Genomic DNA, 21,233 nt, shown 5'->3' with positions numbered 1-21,233 from the left:
TCACTTTATCTTGATTAGTCATTATTTTATTTATTTTCAGGCTACACTTTTTAATCGACACTTTCATTGGTGGTAAGACATGCTTCATATTTGCTGCTTTAGCTTCATGCCTATGTTACTTTTGAATCCTGCCTTAGCTACTTTTGAATCCTACCTTAGCTACTTTGGCATTTCTGATAGTAATAAGTTGTTGAGCAATAACTGATAAAACTTCAATATTGATTCGGTTGAACTCATCAAAACAGCACCAGGCCCCTGACTGTGCTAGTCCAGAGAAGAATCCTCCCATCATCTGGAAGAATACAATGGAAATTGAAACTATCAGTTATGTTAAAATAACATAAAATTTTAACATCTAATAATTGCTCAATAAAAATGTAATTAACATTAATATAGCTGAAGGAGTCAAACCATAGAATAATTATTATCATCACTGATAGACCTCTGTCCTAAGATGACTATGGCTATCACATAGAGCCTTCCTTGTTGGGGCTATAGAGCCCTATTTTTGATAGGCATTTTCCCATTCATTCTGGTAGTTCCAGTCTTTTCCATTTAGCTTGGTTGGTCAGCTGAGATAATTGCAACATCATTGCTGCTACATGGCTGTTTATAGAGTGTCTCTCTACCACTTCTCTACACATGGTGAAGTCTAGATCTATGTCCATGTCTTCCCAAGCATTTATATACTCTTCTATTCATATGATTCGATGCATTCTGAAAGCTTCATTTGTAAATGATGATCACACATTTATCATCAAGATAGTAAAGCAACTATTTTCTATTTAAAAATATTGATCACCACAAAGGTTGTTTTTTTTTTTCTTTTGATCATATCCACTTGGCAGAGGTGGGGACTTGTTTCACATACATTGACCATGTTTTGTACTCAGAATGCATGTATTGTAGACTTGCATCTTTTTGGGGTGAGTTTTAGTTTTATCAGACTTGTGAGCCTAGTCTAATGAAAATGGAAGCAGTCTTCCCTTCCAATAGCATATTATGGATTACATGAAGTTTAGAACACTAGAGCATCGCCAATAAAAACACACACACAAAAAAAAATAAAAAAAAAATATATATAAATCAAGAGAGGATTAATTTATTTCTGGTATAGAATCTTAAAATATATTGTGTTAATATAATTATCTAAGTCACTGAGCCTTGTGGAGTCTTATGTCATTCAGTTCTGTAGTGTTTATGTCACCCAGTCTCATCAGTCACAACATGTCTATATGTAAGCCATTAGCCATGGTGTTTTTCAATGAAAGTAAGCCTCTCTATACCATTTAGCTATGGTTTGTCTGCCCCTCAGCCATGGTGTCTCTTTTAAGTCAATGAACAATTTGAACTAAATATTCAATTTTCACTAATTCAAATAAAGTCTTTATAAAAGAAACATAATTATATTTAAGGTCCTAATCACCTTATAATCCAAGCTGTCTGAACAATTAAACACTACACACCATATAGCCAAAGCTTTAGCCAAATCTTTAGTTGTTTCAGTCTTTCCAGTACCAGCTGGACCTGCAGGTGCTCCACCTAGATCAAGTTGTAGGGCTCCCATAAGGCTGAGATAGCATCTGTCCTATGAATGAGCAATGTGGCATGTATAGAAAACTAAAGATAAAGATGGTTGCTGTTTTAATGCATAAACCAGAAAGATGAAACTTATCCTTCTAGGAGGAAGAAAGAATTTTGTCAATGTCTATATGATTGTGCTTTGATTGTGCTTATAACTATTTGTCAAAAAGTAACATCTGGCATCACTTACAGACTTTGAGCTCCCATTCTACTAGATTACTAACGAATAAGGTACTAATATGTTCATCATAAAATCTTCAGGCTAGTACTGAGAATTTACAATTAAAAAGTAGGGATCTACACAAAAGTGGTAGCTGTATTTTTTAAAACTAAAAGCATTGCTATTAAGTTTATTTAAAACTAAAGAATTTATTGGCAATTAATTCTGTTGTGTTCAGTAAATTTGTTAAACATGTTTGCCCAGTTAATAATCATTGATGAAATGGATATGTCAACTTAGTTATTCAATTATTTTATTTTTTTAATTCAATAGAAATATCCACTTGAATCCTCAAATAGTCAGCTAGGCATGTTCTGAAAATTAGTCAGGTCATGTCATATTATTCAAATGTTTTATCCTGACATTAATTCAAATGTTTTATCCTATCAATTGATCAAACAAATATGCCTGTCACTTTGAAAAATATAAATAGTCCAACGATTTGATTTGATTTTTGATTTGAGGCACATCGGCACAATTTAGGCCATGTCGTGCCTGCAGTCCCTTAAGGACTACTCTCTCTCTAAACAACAAGGGCCAGATTCTATACAGTCATATCATTAAAATCAAGGTCTATTCACAGTTAAAATAGTAAAGGTAGTAAAAATTTAAATATTTGGTAAAAATCTAATGTAAACAGTGCATGTTCATAAATCAGATCTTCGTAGATAGCCCCACTTCCCGAATAAAGCCATATCAATAAACTTACAGTCAGAGGTGTAATCACTAATCTAGGACAGGCTCCAAGGTACTCATAGCCATAGGTGTAGACAGCTATTGACATTCAGACAACACAGTTGTCCACTTCCATATTCCAATAATATCTGAGTTGTTTTTGCCAGTCAAAACTTAAAAGTTCTGATACCTGTTAACACAAGTTTTGTTGTTTCTTCATTTAACAAACAAATGAAAGAATCCCAAGGAGATTGAAATGGAATAAGACGAAGACTGAATTCGCAAAGACTTAGTAGATCAAAAGAAATGCCACACCAAAAAAACTTGGCTAAAGAGATTTTAAAACTGCCAGCAGCTACAACTTACAACTAGACATATTTATAAGATATATCTCCTGTAGGTTGTAAATGTTTCCAATGCACAAGCAATGTTTCTATTCACATACAGAGAGAAAAATATTTTTGTTTTTTGTTCCTAGCATTATACTGAACCCAGAAAGATTTTTTATTTACATTCAGATGATAATGACATGGACCTAAAATGACTAAAATGAGTCCTATAGTTACACCATAACCAAAACTATTCTTTCTTTTTAAAAACAATTTTTTTTCCCCAAAACACAGTTTGTAAAAGAGAAAGAATGAAACTGTAACTTGTGATTTTTCTTTTCTTTCTTTTTAAATAGAAGATTTTGTATTTATTTAAATGATGTTGTTTTTTTTTACTATTAAGTCTTGAGTGCTGGCAATCAAATCATTAAATAAGAACAATCTGGTATAAACTTTGTCACATGTAAATTATGAGTGAGTCTGGTGTGAATGTACATTTTGGTTTCTTATAGTTATAATGTTTTTTGTTTGGTGTAATGCACAAATTGTAAGACAAATTTCCATACGGATAATAAAGATTATTATTATTATTATTATAATTATAATTAACCACATTTGGGACATTCATGATTTTGTCATTTTTACAATGGATTACCATTTCAAAATTCCATTTGACTGATTAAATTTGTAAAGCTTTGATTTATTCACAGGCATACTATTTTTAACAAGATTTTTAAGCTTTTGGTCATCTCAGGGCTGCATGTGAAGCAGCGCATTAATGCACATTTCACCAGTCATCTTTTAAGAATTGTTCTTGGTCTTTGTTGAATGAAGCAATATGCATTTATGAATGATGTCAAACAATGTGATTAAGCCATCAAATGGAATTTAATTATATTAGGAAGATTAAAAAGTTTAATGTCTAAAATGTCTGACCTGTTTTTTCACCATTTCTGAAATTATGTCCCGTGCATGAACATTGATTGTAATAAGAGCGCAGAGTGTAGCTCGAGCCAGTTTAGGAAGTTCTCCTCTCACTGCCCCAGCTAGAAGATTTAACTCCTGTTGATAGATTGATAGAAAGTCACTTTGAAATTACTGATACATTTTAAGTGCTGATACATAATGGTAGAAAAGATAAGTTTTGTGAAATATAAAATCAAATAAAAATTTTTTACTGTAAAGCTTCTTTGTTCAAAGTCCCTCATTCCCCTGATTACTGTTCGAGAGTCTCTAAGAATAGCTGTGACATCACGGGTCCACATCATTTGACATATAGTTAGAACAACCTAAATACAAATTTGATATTCAATTAAGAGCAATACTAAAATGGGTTAGCTCTGTTATATACAAAAGTCTGAGGTCAATATGAGATTAATTATCTTACTTGTCTTTGTTTGTTCTTTTCTTGACAGTCTTATAACTTAGCCCAGTCGCCTAATAGCTTGTCCTAATAACTTATAACTTAGCACAGTCAACTAATAGCTCGTCCTAATAACTTATAACTTAGCCCAGTCATCTAATAGCTTGTCCTAATAACTTATAACTTAGCCCAGTCACCTAATAGCTTGTCCTAATAACTTATAACTTAGCCCAGTCACCTAATAGCTTGTCCAAATAATGAAACATTTATTCTGCTTTTCTATAATTTGAATTGCTAGTACCTATATTCTTCTACGTGTTTATAATTTCACAAATTAAATTTGTTCTAACAGTCGATTATTTGTCCAAATAGTTAATTATGTGTCTTTGTACTCTATTATTTAATGTACCAACATCTAGTGTCCTATTAATTTATAATTAGCCCTCCTAGTTTATAATTTGTCCTTTATGTCAAAGATTTTTCTGAGAATCAATACTTTTTGTTATTGCTTTCATGTTTATTGCATGCTCAATGTACTATGGTCCAATCTCTTTTGTGGACCAGTGGAGAGGGGGGGGGCATAGAAACAAGTTTCCCTCCTGCTTTTATGCACTCAGCAAACATAGCTCTGCATAAGTCCAGATTCAAACTTGAGTCCCCATTGATTGGTGGCCAAGCCATAGCTCAGTGGTTTTGGCCTCTCAGCCAAACATCACACCAATTTTGTCCAACTGCTTTTGATTTGTTATAAATGTATCAGACATTTTTTCCAAAATGAAGATTATTAGTTAAAGCCTAAACTTAAATTCCTGCAGCATGGCAGAGACAGAACAAAGGTGTCTTTAATGGTAGTGTAACTAACTGTCAAGTTAAAAAATGTTGAACTTCTCTTGATAAACTAGACAAAGCTGTGAAACCTAAAAAATATCTTATTTTATAGCATAGATTAAAAAAAGGGCATTCTATTATATAGACTTAATAAAAAAAATTGTTTTCAAAAGAATAGTAATAGTACCCATCATTTCTGCATTCAAACTAATTGAATGGAGAAATTCTAATACTTTTCTCAAGCTAACACCAAATAAAATGACATACAAAAGTTATTTACTTACTTGTGAAGCATTAGACATAATCCAAGAAAGAAATGACATTGTCTCATAGTCTATGATTGACTTTTTGCACAATCGTCGTATGCTGGCAAACATGGCTTCTTCCACTTTTCCAAGCCAATCTTCGACATTACCTCTTGCCTTCAAGCCCTATAAAAAAAAAATGAATTGTAGGTAAAAAAAAAAAAGATTTGTTTCATAATGTAGACCATTTCCATAATTTGGGGTAAACATTTCTTCTTTTCGTTAGACTCTGCTTTGTTGAGTCATTGACAAAGTTTGATTTTGAAGCCACAACCTCAATTTATTCTCATTGTTATTGTCCCTAATACCAATATTAGTAGGCTTATAGTTGCATTTAGTAGAAAGAAAATATAATGTTTAAGGTCACAATCACATTACATTTTACAATGACAAAACATAACTCTCAATTTTTTGTTAAGTAGTTCTTTACAGAGTCCATAATAAAATGTATTTAATGGCAATGTCTTTGATTCTGAAGATTCAGGGTGAACACAGTGGTTCTCATGACTTTGCAAACCCAATATTGACCTGCATATTTTGCCAAATCTAATGCAGACAAAGCCTGGGTTTATTTAAGTTTTCTTTTTGTCTTCTGCACCTGTCTTTGGCCACATTATTAAATATAAAGCTAATCAGTTTCTGTAACAGATCTATGTTTTAATAAAAAGTATGTGTAATTCCTAAGCCATAAAATCCTAAACAAAAAAAAAAGAAGCTACTTACTTTGCCCAATCCAGTTTTCTCTCCTTCTGGTGATATCATGCTTAATATGTCATTTGTAAATTGAATCTCCTCCTCTGCAATTAAAAAATAAATTTAATAACTTACTTGTATTTTTTTCAAGCTTTTTCAAGTTGGAAAATATGAAGACACTATTAAGCTACTATAAATATACCAGGTGGAAGTCCCTCAACCACAGCAAACTCTAGTCTGTGTATAGCATCAAAACATTTACGTAAATGTGGTAGCACAGCAAATGGGTTTTGAGTCTGTGCAAGTATTTCAAGTAGTTCATCATTGGAGAGAAAGTAGAACCTTAGAAGAGACAGAAATTTATGCCGTCTACAAATATTATATGGACAAAAATACAATCTAATCTCTTCTAAAAAAAACACTAGCTCACTTTCTTAGCTATTACATCTATAGGTAACTCAAAGCTCCCAAAGTTGTTGTTTTTTATATTCTGCATTTTAAAAAGTTTGTTTAAATGAGAAAATTGGACCAAAAAATTATTTAAATTATAAAGCAAAGGAAGCATTCTATTTGGGAAAAAAGATTCAAAATTTAAATTGCTTGTGAATACTCTAAAATAAATCTTAAGCTAAGTAATTGTTTTTTTGAAGAAAATTTCTTGACATAAAGAAGAGACATTTCTTTAAATAAAGATTTTAGTGTACAGTTTGTACCTATGTGTTAACTTAATCATTCATGTTAGCTTAGGTTATGTTAATTAGAGCATTAACCAAGTCATTGATAATATTAGTGCATGTAATCTAAACTAAAGCTTAACAATAATTTCTGTCTATAGCTAAGCTTAAATCTTGCCTTGGAAATGTAACACGCTTTGTTTCCAGGTAGGCTTCAAGACATTTCAGAATTGTATCCAATAATTCATTGTTATATTCAAATGTTTCCCAGAGACCTGTAAAGATGTCATTACTTTTAATGCAGAAATGTTTCATTTCAATATTTGTTAATGTTTTGTTCAAATACTTCCTAAAGTTACTGAAATAGAAAAAAAAAAAAAAATGTAATGACATTTTGACACCTTCAATAGAATCAGACAACAGACAAACAAACAAACATTTCTCAAACCCTGTTCCTACATTTTGATACTTGCTCTACAATTTAAATGGTTGCACTACACTAATGAACTTGAAGATTAAGAGTTATAATCATAATCAGTAATATATATATATACAATGTAAATATTACCATAGCTTTGATTATATCAATGAAATAAATATTTATTGTGTAGGGCTAAGAAGTACAAATTGAACTGAAAACAAACCTGGCTGTGTTCCATTACGTATAGCTAGAGGAGTTTTCTTTACTCTCCTCATAATTTCCTTGTAAGATCTGTCAACTTCAACAAACAGTTTGGCCTCCACTGGAAGCTGCCTCTGAATATCAGGGGCACTAAAAATTGATTCTAAATATAGCCATGTCCTCTGACAGTTGATCCATGATTCCTGGAAAATAAATCTATTTCATAATGAGATGGCACAATTAAAGACAGGGGAAAGAAACTGCAATCCATGGAACAAGGATCTAGGATAGTAGTATAATGAATTGGGATAAAATGGGGTAGCAAAAAGTTTGATAGAATAAAAGACAGTTTAAATGGATTTAAACTGTAATGGAGGTCTGTGGCATTTTATGTCTCGAGAAACGATCTTTTCCATTCGCATCTTCTTGTGTGACTAAAGAGGCCAATCCTTGACTTTTTTCAAAGACATTACTGTCAGAGATGGAGTGACCTCTCCATTGCTGGGGGAAAGCCTGGGCGGTAAATTTGCGAGTGCTGGGCTGCCCAAACATCAGCACACGCCTCTCTAACGGAGGTAAGAGGTGTTGAAATAGACGAAAAGCAATTGAAAAAAAATAGGACCTTAATATTTTAAAGAAAATAAACAGGATATAAATTGTATGTAAGAAGGTATAAAAATAACAATAACATAGTTGGAAAGCAATTCAAAAAAAAAAAAGGACGGGATTGATGAGTTATATCAGTGTTTCCCAACTGTGTTCTACGAGGTCTTTATAGGTGTTCCATGAACTACTGGAATAATTAACTAGTAGGCCTAACTCTAACCTCTCTTAAAAAATAAGCAAAGTGTTCCTCTAAATACTCAGAATGTAAAAGTGTCCATTTATGAAAAAGTTTGGAAAACATTGAGTTAGATTAACGGAAGTGTACACATTGATCTTTCAGATCTTGCAATCTATAGAGCAGATGATATAAAGTTCATCAGTTTCTCTGTTCAGTACTTAATGAGGGTGTCATGTCACCAGCACAACTAACAACTCTCTTTACATTTCTCAACGAATGAGTTAGAGTTGGGTGGACTCTGGTGCATCATACATAATTCAAATTCCCAGTCTTCACCAAGATTTGAACCAGAGACCTCTTGGTTTAGAAGCCAAGTGTTTCACCAATCAGCCACCATGGCCTCTGAATATCAACTGGAAAACCAAAAATATACAGAGGCAACAAACATTGTTAATACAGGGCAGGAAACTTAATAAAATATATATTTAACATCGGATGGAGGAACCCTTGGGAGAAACAACAAACTGTAAGACTTTCTAAACTTGTAATACTTCATTACGAATTAACTTCTAACTACTTACCAAAGTCTTATTAAATAAACTGAGACTAGCTGCCCATTCTTCCACTTTGGTTTTAATGGGACCTACATGTCTTGATGACTGAATGGTCTGGATGTTAATGTTACTATCATCTAACAGTTGTTGAATCTCATCTGTGCTCCCAATTATATAGATATCTTTCTGATCTTTGTAAGGCAGTACAGGGAACTCCACATGCTTCCAGGCATCCACCACCTGAACAAGATATTGAGACATAAGTTTCCTATTGTTTTAAATGGAATTTACCAAAACAATGAATTACTTATTGTAAATTTATCTTTTTCAATGTATTATTCTACATGTCGTCTGATATGTCTACTTAAATTAGCACAACACAACATGTATTAAAATTCACTGATTCAAGTCGACTTAACAGATATACATTTATTAAAATAAAACAACAGTTCATAATATACTGGAAATTTCAGCCATCAAGAAATCACATGTAATATTTCACATAAACTGATAATGTAGTCCAAGAGAATTCCTCAAATACTTATAACATCTATCTTCTACTATGTCCATGGCGTCTACTGATTTCTGACCATGTGGTCAACTCTCAGAACGAGACTTATTACCCACCATTCAACTGTGGACCCTTGTTTCCCACGTGAAAAATAATAAACACTATAAATCATTGTATTACGTGATTCCTGACTAGTGCATGTCACGATAGCTATAAAACAATAATGTGACACTAATCAATACCATAGTCACTAACTTTAACATAGAGTGTGCTTGCTAAAGTAAGGTCTCCAAAAGGTGTATATGAAGTCACCAAAGTTGGTTTTTAAAAAAGTCAATAAGGGTGGTTAAAATAAGGTTGTCAAAGGTGCTTTAAAAATAGTATCATGATGCATTCATTAGCCTACTATAAGAATTATGAAGTAGTCAACAATCATGATTAGAATTTGGACTAAATGTAAAACACTTAAAAATCTAAGATAATTTTCATCTTAATAATGAATTGTCTAAATAAAAATGACCAAAAATGGTAGATCTATAATACTAGTGTTAAATTACTTTTTTTAGAATGGCTTCCAGAGCTTCCTGTGAGGACGCCATGCCAGCTATCTCCATCATTTCTTCAGACTTGTCAAATGCATCAATCTCAATCAACAGGCCAAGTGTTAGAGGCTCATCTTTGATAAATTTATAATTCAATGCTTCCTGGATCAAGTCCCAGTGCCTTTTTTTAAGATGTGGGTTTCTCATGTCAGTTATTACCTGAAGCTGTGAGTACATGCAATAACAAAAACTTTTTTAAGATGTGGGTTTCTCATGTCAGTTACTACCTGATGCTGTGAGTACATGCAATAACAAAAGTTTTTTAAGATGTGGGTTTCTCATGTCAGTTACTACCTGATGCTGTGAGTACATGCAATAACAAAAGTTTTTGCTCGACCATTTGTCAAGAGTAAGAATAAAATGAATTCAAGAATTGTACAATTTACCAGCAGTCTAGTTAACACACCACTTTTGTAATGAGAAGAAAAAAAAACTTTAAATTTTAATTGTGCTGTTCAAATTTTGGAAGTCTTATCAAAAAGAAATTTGCATTTAAATTTCATTGAACTTTATTGTTTTGTACCTTACACTAGCCTGCAATCACTCTCTGATTCTATATGTTCTATCAACTTCCGCCCTTTCTTAATATTAAACTATTCACATTTAGTCAACTGTTTACTTTATATTTTCAATGTTTAATTTTAATAGACCAATTAAATAACTCAAATATGTGTGAAATTTATAAGACTGCTTGAATGTGTCCTACAACTTCCTAAATGTAGGTCTACATGACTAGATTGACACATGGGTATTGGTCTACATGACTAGATTGACACATGGGTATTGGTCTACATGACTAGATTGACACATGGGTATTGGTCTACATGACTAGATTGACACATGGGTATTGGTCTACATGACTAGATTGACACATGGGTATTGGTCTACATGACTAGATTGACACATGGGTATTGGTCTACATGACTAGATTGACACATGGGTATGGGTAGAATGTAATTATTTAATTATGTCTGCAATAGATATTAAGACGCTTCCTCCTGCACCTCTCTTTTCCCGAATTGTGTAAGTATTCTGAACTATTTACGAACTTCATATGGCATTACTGAAATTTTTTTCTAGTAGAAGAATGCCCCCCAAATATGGCAGGCTAAAGGAAAATCAAATACCAAGGGGAGATCAAAACCAGCATCAACCTTAAACAAGGGATGAGTGGATTAGTCATGTAATACTTTCCATTGTCTGGAGAAAGCCTCAAGAAATAATTGGTTTTGGGAGAAGAGATGGGTGCCACCAAGGCCTACCAAACCCAATAACATGCCATGACAATGAAACCATTGAAAATCTCAACAACAAAGGAAACATCCAAACGTATACTCGAAATCTAGTGTAACAGAGCTAAAAACTTCACATCTAAATGTATCATGACAAAAATATTGTATGTGTTAATTAAAAAATCTAAATGAAGCAAACCTAATTGAGGAATTACGCCTCTAATAAACAGAAAACAAACACCTACTCTCTGTTTCATAAGTTCAACTTTCTTCTTCAACATGCTGACCACATCATTGGGTGGTAGACCTTTCTCTAGCATCTGAACCGTCTTCAGGTATTTCATAGTGGTGGAGGTCACATCCTCTGGTTCCAAGTTCATGAATGGAACCTGGTAGCACACACAACCAAAGGAATAATTAATACACAATTCTAAAAGTTTTTTATTGTTTTATTGCAAATATATATATATTTTTTTATTTAATCTTGTTTTTTTGTGTGTTTAAAATCTTATAAACTACAGCAATATTTGCAATATGCATGTCTAATATAATGATTTCAATAAATGCAAGCAATGACTTGGTGCTAAACCTAGATATATATAAAACTTAAAAACTTAATGTAAAAAATATTAGGGCTTACAATTATTATTATTATTTAAATAAACAAGGGAAACATTGGGACAGTGCACCTAACAGTGAAGTGCTTAGATTCTTAACAGTCATATGCAGACATTCATTTTATAAATTACCCTTTTTACATTAAGGGTTTCCTATATGTAGTAGTAAATCTTTTTATTTAACAATACAATGGTTTTGTTTTTACACAGCTTTCCTAATTTTCATTTGAAACAGAATTATCTTTACAAAGACATCTGATAAATGAAAGACACTGCAGCGACCTTCTTATTAGAACCAAAAAGAAAATGCATCTGCCACTCGTTAATATCTATCCTTGTGACTTTGAATAGTTGAACAGCTGCTCCACATGTTATCAATGAACTTAAAATGTTTTCTAAAGTCTGGTCAAAAGTCAGTTTACTGTGTAGGCGTATGTGCATGTTATAGGGAAGATATATATATATATATATATATATATATATATATATATATATATATATATATATAGAGAGAGAGAGAGAGAGAGAGAGAGAGAGAGAGAGAGAGAGAGAGAGAGAGAATAACTGTGCTACTCCATTCCATTGCTCTCCCATATTTAACTTATTTGAGATTTAAATATGACCAGCAGATAAACCTGGAGCTTTGATAGGCGTGTAGCTGAAATAGTGTTGTATTAGGTAGATAGGCCTGGAGCCAAATTATTATATAAATAAGCCCATGAAAAGTGCTGTATTAGTTAAACAGGCCTGGAGTGAAAATAGAGCTGTATTAATTAAATAACACTAATACAGTTAGATTGGCCACAATTCGAGCCATGATAGGGCTGTATTAGATGTGCCTGGAGTTATGATAGGGCTGTATAAAACTGTATAAGTTTGATAGGCCAGGAGCCATGAAAGGGCTCTAGTTTATTAGTTAGATTGTCTTGTAGTAGATATAGTACTAGTTGTACTACATCTAAAGTTCTATTTGTAGAATATTTGTATTACACAAATAACAAACTAGTGTTTAAGAGGGAAGACATATTAGGAACTCCATTTATTACGTAAACACAAGCGGTGTTGCACTGACGCGCTAGTGTGCAAATGTACATATAATACTATTATGTTACATCTCTCTTCTTTAATTCAGAAAATCTATTTATCAGAATAACTAACAAACTAGTCAACTAAAAAGTTAATTCAGTTCATCACAAATCAAGTCTCTTGGGTTTGTTAACTATTCTGCCTGAGCGTGTTACGTAAGGTTCATGTGGTCTAGCGGTGTTAGAAGAAGCAGTGTGTAGTGGCGGCTCAAAATCTAGTGTAGTTTGTAATCTTGGACTCTCTAGATCTAGTGGTTCTGGTTGTTCTGAGATGTCATCTGGAAAGTCATAATTGTTGTCAAATCTGTTTGCTTTCTCAGAAGACTTTCTGATGTGTTTTCTGTTTCTTCTGTAGACCTTATTTCCACTTTTGACATTATATGATCTAGGCTTAGAATGCTTCAAAACTACTGTTCCTGGTTTCCACTTAGAATTAAGTTGCATTCTGACTGCCGTTCCGTTTTGTAGTGGATTATGACTCTTAACTACTTTCCTCTTATCATAATAATGTTTCTGAGACTGTTTCTTTGAGTCAAAGTGTTTCTTCACCACCTTGAGATCTGGTGTCTTAGTAGGTATTAGCGGTTCTGACACATTTTGATTCTGATGTTCAGCACACCTGCTACAATCCCTAACTGTCACTTCAATGTCTGCATTCATGCCTGGCCAATACATGACTTCTCTGGCTCGCTGCTTACACTTGACTATTCCTAAGTGAGACTTGTGAATCAGATTTAGCATGTATTTACGTAAGCTTGGTGGCATGACTATTCTCAGACCTTTGTATATAATACCATCCGAAGTTGATAACTGGTCTCTTGAATCCCAATATGGCCTGACTTCAATTGGAGTCTCGCTTCTTGTGTCTGGCCAACCAGTCATAATTACTTCCAGAAGCATTGAAAGTTCCTTGCTTGTACAGTCTTTAATTTCACTGTATTTCGAATCACTTACAGAGATCATATGCACTGAATCATCTGTAAATTCACATGTCTGTGTATCAGTATTTGGTAGATGTGCACGAGAAAGTGTATCAGAGATAAACATTTCCTTGCCTTTTCTGTTACAGACTTTCAGATCATACCACTGCAGTCTTATTAGCATCTTCTGTATTCTCATTGGTGCTGACAATAGAGGTTTCTTGAAGATTTGCTCCAGAGGTTTGTGATCATTATAAACTGTTACTTCTTTACCAAATATGTAGCAGTGAAATTTGCTTGTACTATACACAATTGAGAGCATTTCCTTCTCAATTTGAGCAAATCTTGTTTCTGTATCTGTGAGAGCTCTTGATGCGTATGCAATTATACGACCTTCCTGGAGTAATACTGCTCCCAGTCCATCTTTACTTGCATCACATTCTATCTCTACGTTCTTGTTGACATCATAATATGCTAAAACTGGAGGGTTTGTACAAAGATGTTTCAATTCTTTGAAACTCTTGTTTTGTTCATGATTCCATTGAAATTCTATATCATCTTTTAGAAGCTTTCGTATTGGAGCATCTGCTTGACTTAGATTAGGAATAAATTTTGCTAGGTACTGAATTAAACCTAGAAATCTTCTGATTCCATCTTTGTCTTGAGGAGCTGGCATGTCAATAATTGCCTTTATCTTTGCTGGATCTGGTTATAAACCTTTCTCTGACAAGATATGGCCCATATAAGGTACTCTGTTTTGCCTTATCTTGCACTTGTCATAGTTCAGCTTTAGATTGTACTTCGTTGCTCTTTGCATGACTTGTTTCAAAATGTGATCATGATGCTCAACATCTCTACCAGCTACTAGAATGTCGTCTATGATGACATATGCTCCTTCAATTCCTTGAAGCATTTCATCCATAATTCTTTGGTAAATTTCTGGTGCTGATTTAATACCAAAAGGTAATCGTAACCATCTATATCTTCCCAGAGGTGTGTTGAAAGTTGTGAGAAATGAAGATTCTCTTTCAAGCTTTATTTGCATAAACCCTGACTTGGCATCGAGAACTGAGAATATCTTCGAATCTGGAATATTAGTGATCACATCTTCAATAGTTTTCATCGGGTGATGTTCCCGTCTGATTGCTTTATTGAGATCTTTTGGATCAATACATATTCTCACTTTGTCATTCCTCAACTTTATTGCGTAGAGATGCTGCTAAGCGACGTGGTGGATGAATAACTCCTTTAGCATTTTCCTGTAACTGAATCTTGTATTCTCCTGGCAGTGTTCCAGTTGTTTTCAGCATTTCAGGAAACTCTCTTTGTAACTCGTCTTCTGCCTTGGATTCTATGCTGTCAATCCGTTGTAGTAGTCCTAAACATTCTGCTGTGTCACCACTCAAAATGTTCTCTTGACTAAAGTCTACTACCTCAAACCTTGCTTTCACCTCTTGGATATTATTTTTCAAAGGTAGCACTACTGCTCCTAAAGTCTTAATAACATGATTAGAGTAAGACTTGAGCGACTTTGCTGAATAAGCAAGTTTTACTTTGTCTTTGAGCTTTTCAAACTCTGACTTGACAAGAATGTTACATCTTGCACCAGTGTCGATACGAAAAATTAATGTCTGCCATGCACGACTAGTTTTACAGTCCACTTGTCTTCAACGACATTGATATTCTCAATATTACCCTTTTTATACTGGCTACTTGCAGTACTAATAGGTATAATATTTTCATCACTGTGACTGTCATCTTCTACTAGATTGACGTTGCGTCTTTCTCTGCACATTTGAAACCAGTGGTTTTTCTTTTTGCTGAAATTGCATGTGGTTCCTATTGCTGGACATTTTCCCTTTTCGTGGTTCTTGCCGCATTTACTACATAATTTATCTGAGTTGTCTTTAGACTTCTGCTTGAGTACATTGTGTGACTGTCTCTTGATTGTTAGAACTTCTTGGACCCTAAACATTTTCACTTGGCTTTGCGACATCTCGTATTGTTGTCCAATTTCTATAGCCTTGCTAAGGGTCAACTTCTGTCCCTGATCAAGTAGTCTTAATTGTACCTTTTGGTGCATGACTCCACCAATAATCAAATCAATAAGCATATCGTCTGGGTTGTCATACTCACAGTCCATAATGAGAAGCTTGCTTGTACTGACGCGCTAGTGTGCAAATGTACATATAATACTATTATGTTACACTATTCTAGGTTATTATAGATCATATGATTAGTCATTAGATTGACTGCATCAAAATGTTACAATCAGTGTTGAGTCAGTAACAACGAAATTCATTGAAATGTATTTCTATAATCTAGACTAATAATTAATAAATACTAAAATAGTAGATCTAATTACCAATAGGCAATACTAGATTCTAGTATAATACAATAATGGTAATATAATAGTCATAGTGTAATTTACTAATTATATAATAGATCTAGGTCTAGCCAGCCTAGGTCTAAGCAGGGAATTGGCCAATCGACTGGCTAGACTAGAGACTAGATCTAGACTAGAGTCACTAGACTGACTAGACAAGATCAGATTAGATTAGTCAATTTAGTCTGATTAGATCATTAGAGTCGGTGATTGACTAGATCTAGAAGATTCTAGAGTATTCTAGACCTAGATTTAAGACTACTCTACTCTAGACTCTAGTCTAGAGAGTAGAAGTAGACGTCACTTAGACAGTAGAGTCTAGTCCTCTAGACTCTAGTTAGATCTAGATCTATATCTAAATCTATATATGATATTATGATCTAGTTACTAGACTAGTACAAGTAGTAGTAGTACTCAGTCGACTCAGATGTACTAAACTATGTTGTAGCTAGTACTCTAGAGAGTTAAGAGAGGCAGAGACTAAAATCTAGGCTTTTCATAATTATGATACTAATGATCGATCTAGTCTTGTGAGGGTGTAATTTTTTGACTAAGACTTTCGGTGTTGTTTTTATAAATATTGCTATCGCCACTCACATTCAATGATAACGTAGCTAGAACTGCACAAATGTTGAACATGTGTAGCAGACGCCATGCTTGTTTATATTACGATCTGTGACAGATTCTATATATAGATCTAGTTATATATAGATTAGACTTCAAGGAAGAATAAATATGGCCGGATTGTGATGCAGGCCAAATATTATTTATTACAACATTAAAAATAAAATCGAGTATCACATAAGTAAAGGTTTTGTTTTTGTTCTAGACCTAGAGCGGCTTGTCGCTAGAGCTACATCTATTAAAATGATCAAATACTGAATGAGAGAACATTATCATGGCAACTTTTTAAAACAAGGTTACAAAGACAGTTTGTGTGGAAACACAAAATCGACACCCGAAGTGGTCCACCCAGGCAGGTAAAAAGGCAGGTTTCAATATTTTCAGAAAGAACATCAGAATGAAATTCTATCAAAGACAAATGACAAAGAAAAATGGAGAAAGAAGGTTGACAGATCTTGTGTGGTGCCCCAGCAGACCAATGGATAGGTGAAAGTGGATGTGAAGTTAGCTGTGAACTGATAATGAATATCTAATTGCTCTTAGACATATCAGTATTTTTCTTAGACATGTCATGTAGAAGTGGTTCAGTTTCTTATTAGCATGTTTTCTGTACACTGTCCACGTTTCTGAGGCATAAAGCAATGTAGTGAGGATGATAGCTCCATAGATCCCTAGCTCCCTAGCTTGTCTTTGTTGTGGTACATCGTCTGTTCCAGACATTTTTAGACCGTCTGGCCTTGGCAATGCGCAGGTCGATTTCATTATCGAAAAATACTGAATGTCAAATGGAAAGACAAGATACCAGATACTGACTGAAGTCCTTCGAAGAGCGGCTCACCAAAGCATCCACACAATCCTGATGCAGTCCCAGCTGGGATGGTCAGGGCACGTCTGCAGAATGGAAGACCGCCGCATTCCTAAACGACTACTGTATGGCCAATTAAGGGAAGGAAAGCGCTCCCAAGAACAGGGACACCCTCAAAGCTTCTCTGAAGGCGTTCAGCATAGACCCAGCCACATGGGAGATAGAGGCACATGACAGAGCATCAAGGCGTCGCGCTATGAAAACTGACGCACAGGTTGCTGAGGAAAACAGAACAACGCTGGCAGAAGAAAAACGCCAGAGAAGAAAAGCAAGGCCAATGACACTAGCTCCAGCTGGAATAACCTGCCCAGTGTACAGCTGAACATTCCAGGCTCACTTAGGTCTCGCAAGCCACATGAGGAGGCACAAAACCCCAGTGCAAAGCCCTCAGCCCCTTGGAAGACAAAAGTGGTTATCATTGGACCATGATGGACGAACTATATATATATACTTATATATATATAATTGATCTAATTGTTTTGTAAAGGGTCAATCTCCTATTCTTAAAAAAACAAATCATTTCCTTAAAAAAAATATTATCCTTTAGTTGGAGTGTCTACTGGCTGTTTTGCATCGCTGCAGTTCACGCGATAATATGAAAAACTATTTATTAATTGTTGTTTTAATTTATGGGGGGGGGGGGGGGGGGGCTCGAGGTTCGACACTTGACTCGAGCAGAGTTGTGTTTACTGAGCGCCTAACGACAGCACGGAAAACCATCTACAGTCCACAAATGGGATTGGACCATAGCGTATATAAGCATGAAAGTAGCACTTTATAAAAGCTATAATAATAATAATAATATAATCGTTTTTCAAATTTAGAGAAGAATTAATTAACTGCCTGGTTGGGATAGCTGACTAATAGTCGTATGATTAGCGCTTCGGAAAGTCATCACTATAGATCCGAGTTATAGGCCTAACCCTGGTTGCTGCCATACCATACAGGTTGGTCTATCTTTGTAATAAAACAAAACTTGTGAACATCGAAACGAGTATTTATCTTCTACAAATATTTAATTTTCTGACCTCTGTCCATCTTTGTACGATGTTGTCCCATTGATCGATACATGTCCACATCACATCTCTCATTTTAAGTTCGGTTTGGACTTCATGTAGATAGTCCAGTTTAATCACCTCCACCTAAACCGTAAATGATCTTTTTAGCTATGTGGGTTAATTAAATAAATGAAGAGACTGATGGACTGCAAACGAACAACGAATTACTGGACAAACAAATTATATAGTAATGGAGAGAAAAAAAAATGTTGGCCATCACGATCAATGAAGTTTTAGCAGACTATTGTTAAGTTTTTGCGTGCAAGCGAAGAGGCGGGATGGAAATTTAAAAAAATGAAGAGCAAAATTGACAAAACAAACAAAAAAAAAGGAACATTGGATGTTGCCATTCCCAAAAGACGCATTTGATTGTGCAATGGTGTCATGACCTAGTTCTTGAGGGGAGGGTGCACACTAGAAATCTGATATCCACGCATCTCTTGTTACGACCATCATGAACTACTTTACAAATGACCTACTTTGCACTCATTTAAAGAACTTCAGACGAACCTTCAACTCCTTTTGACGATCTTTTAATGCCTTAGACTTTTGTTGCACAGATTCCATTTGCTCTAAGAGGTCATTCAAATATTGCCGGACTTCTTCCCGATCTGCTTTAGGATCTAGGAGCATTGGATTCTGTTGGGGGGGGGGGGGGGGGAAAGCATTCATTTGTTTGCATTCAGAATCATAACAATTACACTAGAAAATGGGCGAACCAAGTAAAGTAAAAGTTCCCAAGTATAAAAACACATCCATATATTAATCAACAATAAAAATAAACACAATAAACAATGCACATATACGGAAAGTAAACAAGGTATTTCAAATGTCCAACCTGCATTTTCTCAAACACATTCTTTGCTTCTGACAAATAAGTCTGGCCATCTTTCTCTGCACACTTGTTGAACTTCTCAAGAATGGCATCTCTCCCAGACAATGCTCGGTCAATCAAATTTTTAGAGTTATAGATGATAGGCTCCATGGTCTGGGAACAAAACAAGAATGTCTTAACCTTGCATATAATATTTCATATGCGGTATTCAAGTTATCGAAACAATTATTACCATTATTTTCCCATTAATTTCCATACACAGTTACACCCAAGTTTTATTTCCTTCTATTCCGCGATTACCTCTTTTTTTTTTACACACGAACATAGGAAAAACTGACAGAGATAGACGGACTAATGTTCATAATGACTTCATACATTTATTTTTCCATGACAGACTGCCACTGGCTATGGTCTAATACATACTGTATTTTCCCTTCTGCAACCGTAGCAAGTGGACAGACAATATAGGCCTACAGCAATATGCAATATAGGCTATTATTCGTCAAACGTCTTAAAACGCAATTCTCCTAATAACCAAATTTTGCGACCCATTAATAGTCGTCACGGGTCAGCTGACTCCTGACCAGGCGCCTTCGACAGTCACGGAGGTCACGCCTGACTCCCCCCCCCCCGCCCCCCCCCCGCCCCCCGAAAAAAAAAAAAGAAAAAATCAAACTACTGTTTAAAAATATATGTAGGCTAACTTCAATTTTAATGTGTTTTATTTTAGAATAATCACTAAAAAGACAGTTTGATTAATATAAGAAAACAGAGTACTATATTTAAAAGCTCAAATGCATATATATACTATCCTACTTGTATACATAATACATTGTCTTATACGCTGAGTGATAAAGGGGAGGCTCTACATAATAACCTCATTATTTCAGATTGTGTAAGGAATTTTGTGCGGCCCGCGCCTTGAGATTCTAACATTTTGTGTAGCTCAATAAGCTTAGAGACCTGCTTTCAACTAAAAAATATTATACAAATGATTTGATAGGCCCCTATTTTCTTGCTGTTTTTTTTCTTGTATCTTTTTTTCCTAATAACATATTAATACAGTACTCTAAACATTATAGCCTCCTTCAGTCGCAAAGTGACTGTGGATCATCTGTCAGAAATAATAAAATGAAAGCCTGGGCATTGGCTATACTCGGAGCGATGTCGCCCACATATCAGCCCCCCCCCCCCCCTCTCCACGTAGCTGACGTGTCTAATAACATCAAGTGCCGATACAATATGGGATAAGGGGCGTCGCACATTCTGCCAGAATGTTGAACTGTATGCTGCATGCTGCCTAAGGGTAATCAGCTCCTATTTTTTTTTTAGGGTTGACTCACAAATCCTTTCCCATGTTTGGATATAGCCGCAAAGGTTCAATTTTCTTTTACCTAGCCAGACAAGGCTAACGAACTCCTCCTACCGATTCTGTAAAGTTGTTAGGAGAGCAAAAGGGACCCCCACAATAGAGATTCAAACATATCAATTTCGACGGGTCAGAAACTTTAAGTTGTTAACATTTCTTTCATATTTTTTGTTCTCATTAGTACGACTATAGGCCTACTTTAAATCTTACGGTTGGCAATTCTGACGTGGTTGAGAAGTGTCCGCTTGTAGCGTGTTCGTAATATAAAAATGCAGCTCCGTATTTACAGCAGTGCGTCAACCCAGGGCCTTACCCTCCATAAACTCAAAAATATATATTTTTTTTTACGAATATTAGTATATTTATTTTTTTAAAGAAGGAAAATGGCAAAAAATTTGCTAGTTCTCTATTTCTTTCATGTAAAAAATGGCATGCTTTTAGATATAAACATTATTATTTTTACTAAGTATTTTTTTTAAAAAAGCTTTTGAAAAAGTG

At 34.6% G+C, this 21,233-nt stretch overlaps 1 pseudogene; it reads right to left on the bottom strand.

The window, feature by feature from the left end:
• LOC106059518 (dynein axonemal heavy chain 6-like) overlaps positions 1-19,519 on the bottom strand; it is a 108,706-nt pseudogene extending 89,187 nt beyond the window's left edge.
• Between the last annotated feature and the right edge of the window lie 1,714 nt (positions 19,520-21,233).

The sequence above is a fragment of the Biomphalaria glabrata genome, chromosome 7, assembly GCF_947242115.1.
Source record: "Biomphalaria glabrata chromosome 7, xgBioGlab47.1, whole genome shotgun sequence".
Classification (NCBI taxonomy): domain Eukaryota; kingdom Metazoa; phylum Mollusca; class Gastropoda; family Planorbidae; genus Biomphalaria; species Biomphalaria glabrata.
This window is presented reverse-complemented; position numbering and strand designations above follow the sequence as displayed.